Source organism: Falco rusticolus, chromosome 3, assembly GCF_015220075.1.
Source record: "Falco rusticolus isolate bFalRus1 chromosome 3, bFalRus1.pri, whole genome shotgun sequence".
NCBI lineage: Eukaryota > Metazoa > Chordata > Aves > Falconiformes > Falconidae > Falco > Falco rusticolus.
The window spans coordinates 99,609,338-99,624,927 of NC_051189.1; the positions used below are offsets into that span (position 1 = coordinate 99,609,338).

Below are 15,590 nucleotides of genomic sequence, written 5' to 3' on the forward strand. Positions count from 1 at the left end.
TAGGAACAGTGGAGGTGTAGGCAACCCCAGGTACCCAATACTCTCAGTTTTAGGTTTTCTCCCAGAGGATTGGAGGCTTGTCTTCACAGCCAAGGCCTGAAGTGGTTCACGTAGCTAGGGGCTCCACAGGAAGGCTGAACACCAGGACTAAAATGTGGTAATAGAAGCATTTTTAATGTTAAAAGTCTTTTGGTGGGTTTCACTGTTTTCACATGTGGCTGATTTGTAGCACTGTTTTTTGATTGTGAGATAGAGAAAGCTCCAAAACAGCCATAAAAGCAGATAAAATAACTTATAACGAATGTGTGTGTGTGTATATTATGTTAAAAAATGACATAAGGGCTTCATGGCATATAAAATGTTAACTGAATGCTTGTATAAAACTGGCATCTGGTGTCATCAGCGAGACAAGATTATAGACAGTGATGAAGCAGTGATGTTGCTAATGTTACTGACATGCAAGGAGAAGCAGCAGGAATTCTTCCCTTTTGTGTCATCAGAATCTAAGCACATGGTTAAAGCCAGAGGAGAGTGTGTGTGACAGGGAAGCGCACAAGAGAACAGTGATTTTCTGTAATATTTCCTATGTTTTTTCCCTTTTATTTTCCTACAGTGATGTTGGTTTGTTTAGCCTTGAGGCTGAAATGGGCTGTAATTTCCATGGACAGCAAATTTTGCGTGTGGTACAAGCAGTAATGCTTTCCCAGAAATATGCTTGCCAGGTTTGTGAATGCAAGAATTCAGAGGTGCTAATTTCTGGGACGCGTAGTGATAGCGCAAGTGGAATCGGTATTCAAAACTCGGCTAGAGATGGCATCAGCTTGCAGCCCTTATGAGAAAACCCTAGGATTTAGTGTTAACGTGCAGGCAGCCTGATGCTATCAGAAGAGATTCCTCAAGCGCACACAGAAGGAGGACCCAACCTGAGCTTTGGGTGTCTTTTAAACAAATGTTTCTGAGCCATAATGCATGACCCTCCCCCCACCCCCCCAAGAATGTCTTCTGCTTTTAGTGCCTTGCTGCCTAGCAGGAAAGGAGGAGGGAGCAGCGCTGCTGAGGCAGGAGGTTAAGGAGTAACCTGGTTGGGGAAGAAGCCAAACTAAGCAAAGGTTTAGCTCTATAGCTGCAAATAGTATAACTTACCATTTTCCTCTGCCAGTGGCTGACACACCACATTTTTTGTTCTTTAAAACCACGCCGAACCATTCCCAAAAAAGGAAGCATAACCTCTGTTTTCTACACTTCTGTCCTTCCCCTCATCTGGGGAAAACCCTCTCCTTGCTGCATTTCTCATGACACATTTGACTGGAGGGTTTCTTCACAACGTTCCTGCCGGGGGCTGTTTGTTTTATCTTGCGTTTTGCAGTAGATAACAGACCTGTACGCTGCATAGATTAGAGCTGGCAAATTTTGCCACTGATTTCTTTAGGTACAGATAAAATACTTTAGTCTCCCCCCTCAGTCTCTCCTGAAAGCAAAATTTTAAAATGCCTGTTAATGGGAGTGCTGAGTGATTTCTGTGTTTCCTTTGGTTCTCAGCTGGCCACGTGCACACACTAATGAGACACACTAATATTACAAGTGGAATGTGGAGCAGAGCAGAGGCTGGCCTAATAAATCCGCTGTGAGTTCAGGCTCTGCAGTGATGCTGCTGCAGCCGGGGGCGGCAGGGCAGGAGCTGGGCGTGTGGCCAGAGACAGGGAAGGAAATCAGCCGTGGGCAGGCGGAGAGGCAGGATCTGGGCTGCTGAGGGCTGGAGGGAAAGAGCAGCTTCTGGAGGAGTGTGGAAGGCAGGACGGTGTGCAGGAAACAGGCTGGGGAAATTTTGTTTCAGGAGGTGGCTGCGCTGTAATAAGAGGAAGAGTGATTTTGGAGTGAAAGGCTCTTTATGCCTAAGAGTAGATAACAGCGAATATATAAAAAAATATATATATAAAAAAAATATATAAAAAAATAAAAAGGTTGCCTTCATTTGGAAGCCTGTTCCGGGAAGACAAAACAATCCATTTTTCCTCTTCTTCTAGTCCAGTCAAGATTTCAGGCTGACCAAGCTCTGACTTCAAAGCTGGCCCTTCGCTGAACTGACCCTGGGAGGTCCCCCCAGCCCAGAGTGTTTGGTAATTCCATGGGTTTGAGCACTGATGGTGAAATCTCTGCCCTGTTTACCCCTGATGTCAGCAAAGTTGGAATCCTACCCTGAAAGCGTGCTGACTGTAGTAAGTCATGGCCAACAGAGGAAGAGCAGTTTAGATGGGAGATGCTCTGTATGTTCCAGGTCTGTATGTGATGGATGTCAGCTACAGTAGCTTGTTTGCCCTGTTAGAGCTGTTGGCCCCTGTGAAATAGATGAATGATGTATATACCTGCTTCCCACTGAGCAAAAGTCCTTACCAACTAGAACTTGCTTGGTAACCCACCAGCAGAGCCAAGGATTTGAGTTGTCACAGTGACATGGTGGCTTCATCACTTGCTTGTATTTCCTCCTACTACGTGCAAGCGTAAAGAATGCTTTAAAGAGCTGGATTATCGCTGTAATGGATGTCACTTGCCTCCAGGCCAGGCAGGCAAGCAGGCTGGAGCTAGCAATGTCTGTTCAGTGCATAAAGAGGGAGGCTTGGATTCAAGAACTGTAAGTCTAGTGCTGTCACAAGCATTGAATCCGTACAAGTGTGAGAGAAAATAGGCTGCTGGAAGAGATCAGTCAGTCTCCAGAAGGGCCACTGGCTTGGACTGGGATACCCCGTCAAAGGCAGTACTTATAAATCTCTAGATGTGAAAAGCTATGGAACAGCTCTAAACCTATGATGAATTAGAGACTTAGTGGATGCCAGAGTCTCTGAAAAGTTACTTGCAAATGCTAAATTTCACTATGCCTCTCTCCCTAAGCACTTGGGTTTTTTTATTGTGACTTCTGTAGGATGATCCTAAGTTGTAGATAGCCAGAATAGTTTGTTTCCCTGAAGTTATCTAACTCCAATTATTTCTCCTCAATCACATTCAGAAGGGACTTTGTAGAGGGAGGACTAACAAAACTCTGGAAAACAGATCTGAACAGCTGTGCCTCATCACTTTGTGAGCGATTAGGAAAGGATGAAACCTCAGGCTTTTGGCTGAAGTTGGCCAAAGTAAATACAAAGTGGAATCTTTAGGGGTTATGATGAAACTAAAAGTAGCAAACAAGTACAGCCATCAAATATATTCAAATCACAGGTTGCACGGGATATTTTCCTTTCCTAAGCTTGATCGGGTTAAGCCAGACCATCATCTTTCTTCGGCAAATAAGGTCCTTTATTTCATCAGTAGCCCTGCCATCAGTGGGATTATTTATATTAAAAAGTATTCTTTAATGTGAGTGAAAGTATTACAATCTAGTCCTATGTTTGGATGTTATATCCCTGTTTATTTTTCTTGTCCATTTAGTCTCAGAACTCCCTGGAAAAGAACGACCTCTTCATATGTACAAAGTACAATTGGTTGTGATTCCCTCACAATCATATGTCACTTATACTAAAGAGCTTAAATGTCAAAAGGAAACATTTTGACCTTTATAAGAATATACATTTTTATATAATTTCCTCTGAATTTAGACAAAATGGATACATTCCCATGAAATGTTTTAATTGTGCCCAAATTAGTATTTCCCATTTGGCCAGCTCTCATCTAAAAAGGTTTGGTGAACACAAAGTCACTGGGCATGAGCAGAACTGTGGGTCTGATGTTTCTTACTGGCCTTTCTGTCTTAAATTAAAGATTATTGCATGTTATGTCTATTGGAGTTTCTACATACTATTCACTTTAAGGAAGAGTGTGTTTGAGTAATATAGGAAAAGGTGGCATGTGTGTGAAATCCCTGTTAAAGGGCAAGAAAGTAAAGGGCACAGGCCTGTGACAAGCTCATTTTGAGAAGGAGTGGGAGACACTTGGGGGGAAAGGTGGAAAATACCTCTTTGGAATATTTTCCAACTCTAAATATGGAAAGTAACTCTTCATCTGAGATTGCAGTGAGCTTGCCCAAGGTTTTGAGGAACGTTTGTACTCCAAATTACTTCCAGTGCTGAAGCTCAAGCGGTTGGAGTAGTCTCCTGTGAGGTTCTTGGCTGGACAGATGTACCTGGAGCTCCAAGGTGCCACAGCCCCCAGCTAGCTTGGCCACCACCATGCTCAGCTGCGGCTCACAAGCACTGCTGTGGACCGGCTAGAGGAAGCACAGGCCACCTCAGGTAGGTCCCTTCTGTAATTAGCCTTTAAGAAGGCAGCAAGGGCAGCACCAGTCAACCATTGGTTGAGTGCTGCTAGGGCTGGAGCACCATTACCTTTCTCCGGTGAGTCTTCACTTGGACCAGCCTTTCTGCAGCATTGACACGCTGTGAGGGTAAGCACTGCTTTGGCAAAAGCATATGTCTCCGCTGCGGCTAGCGAGACAACCTAGATGTTACTCACTTTTGGAAATGTATGCAAATTTTTAAGTTGTCGCTGTTCTCAGACTGCTAGGAACACGGAAAGCCAGACCAGTTATTTAATCAAGAGCTTTACTGTTGACAGAACAAAACTTTCTTTTTTTTTTCCTGGTAAGCTTTAGTCAGTAATAAATAGCTAGGTTTTTGATATGTTTTTGTATTGTTATATACATGCCACTTTACAGTACAGTTCTTTGTTGTGCAACAAAATTTCTTGAAGTTTTTATTTACCAACACTTTTATGTTGCTGCTCTGTTCCTCCTAGAGGCGTGATGAATACATTTGCCAAGAACTATGAATTTCTTCACAGAATCGTAGAATCATTTGTGTTGGAATGGACTTCCAAAGACCATCTAGTCCAGCCCCCCTGCAATGAGCAGGAACATTTTCAACTAGATCAGGTTGCTCCAAGCCCCATCCAAGCTGACCTTAAACACTGACAGGGTTGGGGCATCTACCAACTCTCTGGGCAACCTGTGCCAGTGTCTCACCACCCACATCATAAAAAATGTCTTCCATATATCTAGTCTTAATCTAACCCTCTTTTAGTTTAAAACCATTACCCCTTGTCCTATCACAACAAGCCCTACTAAAAAGTCTGTCTCCATCTTTCTTATAAAGCCCCTTTTAAGTACTGAAAGGCCACAATAAGGTCTCCATGGAGCCTTCTCTTCTCCAGGCTGAAGAACCCCAACTCTCTCAACCTTTCCTTATCAGAGAGGTGCTCCAGCCCTCTGGTCGATTTTGTGGCCATCTCTGGACCTGCTCCAACAGGTCCATGTCTCTTGTGTGCTGAGGACCCCAGAGCTGGATGCAGTACGCTAGGTGGGGTCTCACCAGAGCGGAGCAGAGGGGCATAATCCCCTCCCTCGCCCTGCTGGCCATACTGCTTCTGATGCAGTTGGCTTTCTGAGCTGTGAGTGCGTGTTGCCAGGTCATGTCCACCAGTATCCCAAAACCCTCTTCCCCAGGGCTGCTCTCAATCCCTTCATCCCCCAGCCTGGATTGTTACTGGGGCTTGCCCTGACCCAGGCGCAGGACCTTGTGCTTGGCCTTGTGGAACCTCATGAGGTTCTTGTCTTGCTAAATTGCAGTACCTATAGCTATTCCCATCCTCCTTACACTGGTGTGTTCCCTTTGGTAGGCACGTGTGCTTGAGTTATGAACACCTCCCTGCATGCATGCATGAAGCTGCTTTTGACTGATTCTCCAAGAAATGCCATCAGATGGATTTCTCCTTATCTTCTGTTTGATTTTTAAAAGTACACGGGGAAAAGGAAAACCAAGTGGGTTCTTTTTACTATTCAAATTTGCTCACGCTGCTTGAGAACAATACATGTCAGCTCCAGGCTTAAAGTGCTAAATAACATCATTTCATAAACACACAGCTATTTTGTCCAAACAAACTGCTTCATCAAAATGTTGAAAAATGTACTGCACCACTGGGACAATTCTGCCATAGATGGGTTTATTCCTCTCCCTTCTCTTATTTGTGCTTTAGGAAAAAAAGCAACAATATAATCACTTTTAGTTTTATTACTCAAGTATTTGCTCTGGAGCCTGGAGAAGAGAAATAGTTATTATACATTTACATTATGTAAATGATATCTTTAATGAAAGCAGCCTTGAAAACAGCACTACATTAACCCTTCAGCCACACCTAGCACCTCATTCTGCTTTGTCTGTTGACAAACAAGGCCAATTAACATCAGCCAGATAATTAACTGCAGCTCCAGGTAGCATTTGCATCCAATCTAGTGCTGTTTGGAAGCTGTCTCGTCTCCTTACCTCCTTGCAGCTCAAAGGTGCTAATTTTAACACCTACAAAGTATGGAGTTTGGATTTGGTTGAGAAGAAAACGAGATCGCTTTTTTTACTTTATTATTAAAACATTAGATGAATAATTATAATAGTGAAGTGACTTCAACCTTCTGCTAGATAATTTTTTTCCCAAAAATCATTTGCACATTTCAGGATGCGTATTTAAATTCCTTATCTTCCATATGGCAAATTATTCTTCTTGAATGTCTTGTACTTAGAGTGAGAACACTTTGGGGATGGACTTAACTGGTGGTCCAAAACCAGGGTAATTATGTTTGTTGCCAAGGAAAGAAGAATATTATTCCTGGAGACACAGCAGGCATTTTATTAAATGATTGTACCAGCTGGAAACAAATTATTGCCTTTATTTTAAACTACCATTTAGAAGCCTAATGTTTTTATTTCAATGGGAAACAATTTTTTAGAAAGATTACACTCACGTGTTCTTGTGATTTTTACTGGGGTACACTAGATTCGTATAATTATCCATGATAGTGTTATTTGCCTTGGTTTTGATGAGTCTGTTATTACCTGCAAGTCAAAAGTTGCTCCTACTGTTATTTCCCTTCTGTCTGATACCCCAACTAATTTTGGAGTGAGGAAGAGCATATGCAGCAGGTGGGCTGTGTTTCTAGTAATTAGTTTTCTTAAACATGTTATAAAGAGCCTTGCCAAGAAAATATCACTGTAGCATTCTGAGTCCAGCTGGCACTGTACTGGAGCCTGGAGAGGGGAGGAGAGAACAGCAGGCTGAGCCGCGTTCATCTGTGGAGTCTCTCAACCAAATTCACCTACAGGTGAATCTGAAGCTCTCCCTGTGCTCTAGAAAATGTTTTCACCAGGACTTTTGTGGAAGGAAAGGGAGGCAGCCTTTGTGCACGTCTTGCATTGGGAACGTGCACATTCATTTCTTCCCTCTGAATGGGTCTTTGGGACACCGTCATATGTAGTTTCAGCTGACCAAGGAGCTCTTGAGGCTGAAAGGGGCTGCACAGCTCAGTTCTCTGGCTCAATTTCTGGGGTGCACGGGCACCCAGAACAAGAACATGGTGATGGACAACAAAGCCTGAGCAAAGGCTCTCCAAGCCTGCCCGTTCCAGCTTTCCAAGCCAGGAGTCGGTAAGAGATGGTTAGGAGCAATAGCAGTAGGGGTGCAGTGTGGGTCTGTGCTTTGGCAAGGAGTCTGATTTCACGGTCTCTAGATCAAAAATGCTTTGGCCATGTAATGCAGAGTGCTGACATGGTGTGAGCTCACACTAGCACTTCAAATCTCTTCCAAAATGTTGGGGGGTTAGTATTTCGACTGCTTTGCCTTACTATCAGATCAAGTCATTGTCTGTCTTCCTGCAGCAAGCATAAACTCCATGTGCTTTGGGTAATCAAATGGAAATATGATCCTGGGCTCGTTCCTGAACTGAGTTAAATTTGTATCGCTGCATTAAATTTGTCAGGCAGCGCACTGGCTGCACAGTACCAGTGCGAGTGTTCCCCTCCCTTCTCCCAGGGAAAGCAGCAGGGCTGGAGTGGTTTTCCTTAGCACTTTTCCAAAGATTGCTGAAGTATTTTGGCTGGCCCGCTCAAATACATTCATTTTTATGAAACATGGAAAAGTTCAGTAACGTTACATGTGTTTGAAAAGTGCCAGGTAATCCTATCAGCCCTGTGTCCTATATAACAAGTCCGCCCCAGAATGTATGTTGCTCCTCAGGTAGCGATGATTAGCAGATGGGTGGTATGGCACTCAGCTTATTTTAAAACTTCGTGCTAAGTAAACTCTGTCATACAAGTGAGCTTATTTTCTCCAAATTCAACACGACTGTTCGGTCAGAAAAAAAAGAAACTGGTTTTTAGACTTTTTTTGGCCTTTGTTGAAGAAATCACATTAAGGACCTTTTCCACCTCTCTGTGATATTGCTTTGATGGGAGCTTGATATAGAAAATGATAAGGTCCCCAGTAAAAGCATCTCTTTTATACTTGATGTGCCATATGTGTAAGATACATAAAATTTCTGCAGCATAGTGCTATGGTTTCCCGACAGCCTCTGAAAAAGGAATGAACATTGCCCTTTCCTACCCAGTGGGGTAATGCTGAAAATGTTACCAGGATGTGGCCACCTACCTCAAACTGTTGCTAGAGGCACTTTTTGCAGTGGGCAAGGCCCATTTGTGCAGTAAAAGCTCTGTCATTAATTTAATACACACGAAGCACCGACTTCCCTAGGGAAAGCAGAAATAGGATCAGAGGAGATAACCACGGAGTCTGAAGGCTTCAGGAGGACAAGCAGGTGTTGTCTGTGCCATGTTGCCTCCCACTTTGCAGCTTAGTCTGGAGGATACATTATTTTCTTCTTTGACGTTCAGGACTTTTGCTTCAGGAAGATTTTTTTTTTTTTTGGTGAAGCCTGAGTCCTGATGCATGAGCTAAAAAGCCATCTGTGTACCTCTTTTTTTTTTCCTTTTTGGGTGTTACTGTTCCAACTGACTGTCTACAGTCCATAATTATGAAAAGGCTGAACAAGAAAGTGAAAACTGAAAATACCCTTTGGGTAAAGGAACATGCAGTCAGTCACCTCAAGGTCATACAAAATACAATGGGCTTATGCACTGGTGCAGGTTGAACTGATTTGTTTCATTAATCAAAACTCATACTGTGTTTGCAAGGAGTAACTGACATTAGCAAAGCAATGTTACTTAGAAATCCTATATTAACCTCTGTTTAATTATATTGAGTTTTAAAGTCAGAAAATAAGCCTTTGCTTATTCAGTAGCAAGAGTGTCTTCTTTAGTAACAGAGAAAACCTTTTTTCATGTTATATGGGACAAATTCTGTATTTTTAGCAATGAAATAAATACAGAGTTATTGTGACTGAGTTGGTAAGAGTCAATGTCAGATTCTGAAATAGAGCTGCGCCCTGAGGAGGTCCTTGTGCACATCAGTGGGGGGAACCAGAAAGAAAATTTCAAACATTAGCACAATATTTTTTAAAAAAAAAGATGTAATTTTTTTTGGGGGGGGGGAAGTGGGGAAGAGTGGTGAAAGAGGGGGTTCAGGACAGGGAGGCCGTGTTGGGGAGCGGAATGCATTAAGCACTGGCTGAAGATGGAAAACTGAAAGCAACAAAAAGTTGTATGAATATATAAAGGAAATGAGGGATGATTAATTTTTTCTATATTAAGGCAAATGCAAAAATATTTGGTCATGACTTAACAATAGTTGTTGTGGCTGCTGTTCATCCTGCAAATTTGTTACTACGAATGCTCTACCGAGGCACTTCTATTTACCAGTGTTTCTGCAAATGTGCAAGTAGCAGCTCATTGCGTGAGCTTTGCGGTTTGTTTGCTCAGTGCCTAATACAACATGGCTTTGATCGACGAGGTGTCCATAAATCCTGCTGCAACCCACGTGGCCATGATGTCCGAGTCCACTCTTTCTGTCTTCCTCTGGGGAAATCCTGGGGAAATCAATGGATCTACAAAGGTATTGCTCAGTTTAACTAAGATGGCAAAAGCATCTTTTCCTGAATGTCTTAATTGAAGACATCTTTCACAGCAGGACTGCCCAGTTTATGTTCTGTGTGACCACTCTGGCCTGCCAGGGTTATTTATTCCTCCCCTTCTTTCCGTAGGCTGATTAAATAGATTTTTTTGGTGAGAGTTAACACTGTTCTCCACCTGGGGACTCCTTCCCTCACTGCTTGAGGGACATTTAGCCAGTCATGCTGGGGTGAAGTGAGCTTGGGGAAGGTCCTGGCTGAAGGGAGGCAATTCATGTTCCCCGCGTAGATCCCAGCAGCAATGGCAAAGGTGGTACCTAAAAAATGAGGATGTATTGCTCTTCTGCTACAGCAGCTGAGTCCTTCCCCTTGTTCTTGGGAATGTTCTGGGTAAGGAGCTGGCTGCCCCGTGGTTTCCACACACATGTGCTTTGTTGGGCTTTCCGACCAAGGCTGGGGACCTGGTGGATTTTTTGAAAAGTCACCAGCATGCAGGTGCAAGGGTTTTGTCATGGCATGGGAAAAGGGCTGCGTCACTGTCCTTCTCCAGGTTCTCAGTGGAGGTAAGGGACCTGCTGAGAGCTTGGGACTGCCATCGTCCAGGGACAGTTGTTTTGACATGATAATTCGCCTCAGGAATTAGGTTGCTGAGGGAATCTTCTAGCAGGAGGGTTGGTCCCAAATGAGTAGGACAGCAGTGTCCCTTCTGCAGAGCACTGCAATAAACGGAGCAGCACACAGCCGCGCTCCAACACACCTGGCTGTTTGCTTAGTCAAGGGGTCCCACAGCAAAGGAAGGACTTTTTACCTCTCTGATTCCATTAATTTCTGTTGTTTCCATTCCCCATTTTCAGCTGCCCATCTTGCCATAGAATCACAGAATGGTTTAGGTTGGAAGGAACCTTAAGGTAGTGAAGATATATCAAGCTGTAGCCCTATATATAGGTACTCTCTCTATATATATAGGAGCATCTGGTTCCAACCACCTGCCACGGGCAGGGACACCTTCCACTACACAAGGTGGCTCAAAGCCCCATCCAGCCTGGTCTTGAGCCCTGCCAGGGATGGGGCATCTCCCACCTCTCTGTTTGTGTTTTACTACCCTCATCGTAAAAAAATGCCCTTATATCTCAGTCTAGCCCTCTTTTAGTTTAACACTATTCCCCCTTTTCCTATCGCAACAGGCCCTACTAACAAGTCTGTTCCCATCTTTATTGTAAGCCCCCATTAGGCGCTGGCAGGTGCTGTAAGGTCTGCCCGGAGGCTTCTTTTCTCCAGGCTGAAGAGCCCCAACTCCCTCAGCCTGTCTCCATGGGAGAGGGGCTCCCCCGTTTTTCGTCTTCCTGCATAAATGCACCCTTGCAAATGGGCTTTGCTTGTCTGCTCTTTGACCCAACTGGATTTTAGTAAGTTTTGTAGCTACAAATTCTTAACTGCTACCCAGTAGGTTTTGGTTCTTCTCTTCATAAATGCTATCAGCCAGGAAAAGCAAGGCTTGCTCTTTCTAGCTGTAGCAGTTGTGTTGCCCTGACAAAACCCATTTTGGCTGAAAGTGCTAATAATATCTTGCTTTTCCTGCTGTTGCTCTGCGTTTTTCCAGTACCGCAGACATTTTTACTGAAAGCTTAACCAACATCTCCTCCCCTGTTTGCTGTGTCAGGTCAGGGTGCCACCAATAATTTCAGCGTAGCTTTGGCATTTTTCCAGTATTAGTTGCCGGTTCGCTTCAGGATTCAGCCTCAGCACCTCTGCATCATTGACCTCTGAAGCTATTGATTCCTGTAGCTGGAATACATTCAAGTCGCTGAAGGAAAAATCTGCTTTCCCTTATCAGCAAAAAATGTTTGGTCCTTCCGTAAGCTGCATTTTTAATTTTTGGGTTTACTGTAGGAAAATGTAAACAATGTTTGTTTAGTAATAGCATCTTGTTCGTTATTTGCTCTCCAGATACTTCATAAAAAGTATATATCTAGATTTTATATTTTTTTTTCAGATGATAATCTTAGGCACAAACTTGTTCATCCAGTGGCAGAGTTCAGGTTTTACAGAACGTCCTGATTTTCACCCTTCTGCACATCAGATAGATGCATTCCTCACATCTGGGGAGGGGATAACCAGGGGCGTCTGGAGAAGCTTGTGCAAAAAAGCAGTTCATTCACCCTCTCTCCCACCCTGCCCTAAACAGAAGAGGACATACTTCTGCAGGCAGGACTAAGAAGAAATGTGCCTCTTTCTTTGGGAGCACAGTTCTGTGTTGCCAAACTTCAGTTGTTCTTGTGTTCTAACCTTTTCTTTTCTTACTTATTGTTCATGGTACCTAGCCAGTGACTGCTGTTTCTCATGCTTGGAAAATATAATTAAAGACACCTGTACATCATAGATGGTATAGAATCACTTCCATCATTCTGTGCATGTTACGGATTGTTGATGAATTCTCAGCAGTGATTTGGCTCAGGAGGAGAAAAGTGTGTCTGGTTTCACTGGCCTTCTCGTTTGCACCAAGTCTGCTTCATGCTGGTCTGCTGAAAGGGGCCTTAAATTAAGAATAAAATTTGTTTACTGCCACTGCTACCTCCTGCCATGGCCAAAGGAGATAGAGCATCGAAACAGCCCTTAATTTTGTACAGACAGGGTGGATTTGCAACATGTTATATGCAGGCCACCATATAAAAAGGGAAAGAAGATACTTTATGTCTGTATCTTTCTCTGGGGAAGTTTTGTTTTCCTTGGTTGTCTGGGTTTTGTGTTTTTTTAAAAGTTTCTCAATTGCGTGGTTTTGTGGGGCAGCTTCAATGGCTGTGGTCTCAGAAGTCTGAGAAAAATGGGCAGCTGCTGACCTTGCAGTGGTGTGTCTGTGTACCTGCAGAATGAAGGGCAATGTTATTGCTTGAAGTATTCCCAGCAGCTGAAACACAAAGTTTGCTTTTATGAATATGAAATCTCAATGTGTATTTTAGTCTTTAAAAAAATACTCAGTACTGCCAAACAAAGCTATAAAATTTATTTTGTCTAAACCAAATGAAAGGTTCAATCTTCCCAACGTGAGACATTATGCTTTTTAATTCTCTTCTGAGACGTGGAGGCTCATACAACTAGTTTAATTTCTCCCTCTGGAGCTTGTTATCCAACAGTTAAATAGATTGATACAAACTGCTATTTCCTGATCCTGGTCTTTACTAGTTTTCTTTTTTAATTAACTAAATCTTCCCCCTCCCCCCCCCCCATTTATTTTTTCATACTCTACCCATCTTTCTCATAGAAATGATCCTTTTTTGGATCAAGAAATTGTCTTAGTTTTGTGATACAAAGACTGATTATTTTCATAATTATTAACCAGTGTATATGTGTGTGTGGAGGAAGGAGTAGTCAGAGAGTCTTTTCTTTCCTATCAAGTGCCTCATGTCTTATTTGTGGACTTGCATACTGGTTTTTTCATATACTTTATCATCAGGTGCTTCTTGCAGGTTCAGATGGAGAGACTGTGTCTTTTGTGGTTGTGCCAGCTTCCCTGCTAAATGTTTGGCACAGAGAGATGCAGAACCCTGTTCATGAACAGGGAAAAATCAAGACCTAAAAGCTATTTCCCTAGTGACCAGATTTTACATTTCCTTCCCATCCAACTGCTTTTATCTCATCATGAAGTATGAGTTTCTAAGCAAAATTCACTTTACTGAAGAAGCAGAGTTTCGTTGTAGAGAAAATGGTATTTTTTGACATTTTCGTACCTTATAAGGGACTTGATTTATAAGAATGTCTATGCTAATTTGATATTGTCAAGGGCTGAGTGGGTAACTGGGGAATCAGAAAATAAAGTCAGGCTTTAGCCCCCACATAGCCACCTCAGGTTTATGTATCTGCCCTGGGTGGCACAGCTCTGTCCTTCCAGGTCTTCATTTCATTGCTCGAGAGACAGCAGAAGCCCAGTCCTCTAAAAGCTGATTTTTTTATTGGGTTGGTTTGTTTGTTTTTCCCAGCTGAGATGACAGAATGTTTACAGACATCCACACAGACACACCACATTTACATTTTTCTTCCCATGAATCTCTCCTCACTCTCTCCAGCAACCGTGAAAGCTCTTTGCTGCTCTTTTCCTTGCTCCTAATTCACATCTGAATGTCTGACTTCCAGGTGTTGGCCCTTCCCTTGGTAATAGAGGCTCATTTCTGGAATTGCTGCTGACAAAAGATCAACATGAGGAGTTTTGTTCCAAGTGGCACAAAACTTCCTTCTATCCACATTGAAAATTATGTTGTTTTTTCCAAGAGCTCCACATGGATCCAAGTAAAAAGGTGAGGACTGTGCGTAAGGGAGGTGCCCGTCCCCCCGCGCCGGGCCCTGTCGGGGCCGCCCCTGGAGCCCTGGGCTCAGCTCTGGGCCCCTCGCTGCCAGAGGGACGCTGAGGGGCTGGAGCGTGTCCAGAGCCGGGCAGGGGCTGGGGCAGGGGCTGGGGCACAGGCTGAGGGGGGAGGCAGCCTGGAGAGGAGGGGGCTCGGGGGGGCCCTGATGGCTCCCTACAGCTGCCTGACAGGGGGCTGTGGGCAGGGGGTCGGTCTCTGCTCCCAGGGAAGGAGCGACAGGAGCAGAGGGAACGGCCTCGAGCTGCGCCAGGGCAGGGTTAGGGTGGGGGTGAGGGGACATTTCTTCCCTGGAAGGGTGGTCAGGCACCGGCACAGGCTGCCCGGGGAGGGGGCACCCGCACTGGGGGTGTTTCAGAGACGCGTAGATGTGGCGCTTGGGGACAGGGTTTAGTGGTGGCCTTGGCAGAGCTGGGTTAAGGGTTGGGCTTGGTGATCTCAAAGGTCTTTTCCAACCTAAAGAATTCTATAATTCTATAAGGTGTACCTTTCAATATTCAGCAAAACAGGGCATTAAAATCAGTCCCAACACCCTGAGTTTTAAGTAGTTATTTCCTACTGAACTGATCAGGAATTAGAGAAAAACTCTTCTCACGTGTGCCACCCGGATTTGCAGACAGGCTGAAGAAGAGTCCTTTGAGTAACAACGTGCCACACCGCTTGGTGGGCTCAGCAGGGTGGTGGAGCCCTTGAGACCGCAGGCGCAGTGTTCTCTGTGCCGTATGTGCTCAGGTATTTGCAAAGTGGGGTTCAGCTCAGCAAATCTTGTATTTATTTTCACCGTGAACTGTGCTTTTGCTATATTGTCCACAAGGTGGGTCACGTCTCAGCGACAAACCCAGCAATGATGAGCCATCGACACCGGTGCCAAGTGTGGCACTGGTGGAGGCTGAGTTTGGCTCCTGTGACTTACAGCCCTTTTTGAAATAAATTTGTCACCAGATGCCAAAACCTGTCTCTAGCAGTGCTTCAAACTTCAGATTCCGGTTGTTTGAGATGTATTTTTGTACTGGAGTTGCTGATTTGTTTTGCTTAGTTTGGTTTTAAAATAAATTATTTTCTGGTATGTGGAAATAGAAGGCGATACATATTCAATCTCTTTGGCCAAAATCATTTGGAATTGCTTCACATTGCTTCTGACCAGTGCAAAAAACAGAGCTGAACAAGGACATAGTTGTAAAAAAAAAAAGAAAGCAAAAAGTTTGGCAGCTGAGTTGGGACCTGTGTGTCAACATGAATGAGCACTTGTAAAAGTAGTGCTTTTATAAAATCCAACTTTTTCTCTTTTTTAAATAAAATCTAACCAGCTAATAAAATCTAAGCTCTGTGGCTATGCAAAATGACTCCAAATGAGTATATGTCCCTCTGGTTCTAAAATCAAATGTATATGGGAGTTGCTATTTTTAGGTTTAATTTTAAAAATAGGTTTCTCTGTAAGAAAATGTTTTGCATCTGTGGCATTG

The 15,590-nt window shown here is 43.7% G+C and overlaps 1 long non-coding RNA gene across 1 annotated transcript; it reads right to left on the reverse strand.

Annotated features, from left to right (window-relative positions):
• Nucleotides 1–5,005: 5,005 nt before the first annotated feature.
• On the reverse strand, nt 5,006–11,083 carry LOC119145555. The gene is made up of 3 exons (XR_005103447.1): nt 10,968–11,083; nt 10,345–10,347; nt 5,006–5,028 (listed from the first exon to the last, which is right to left on the reverse strand). It is a non-coding gene; the product is annotated as an uncharacterized LOC119145555 (long non-coding RNA).
• Nucleotides 11,084–15,590: the final 4,507 nt, after the last annotated feature.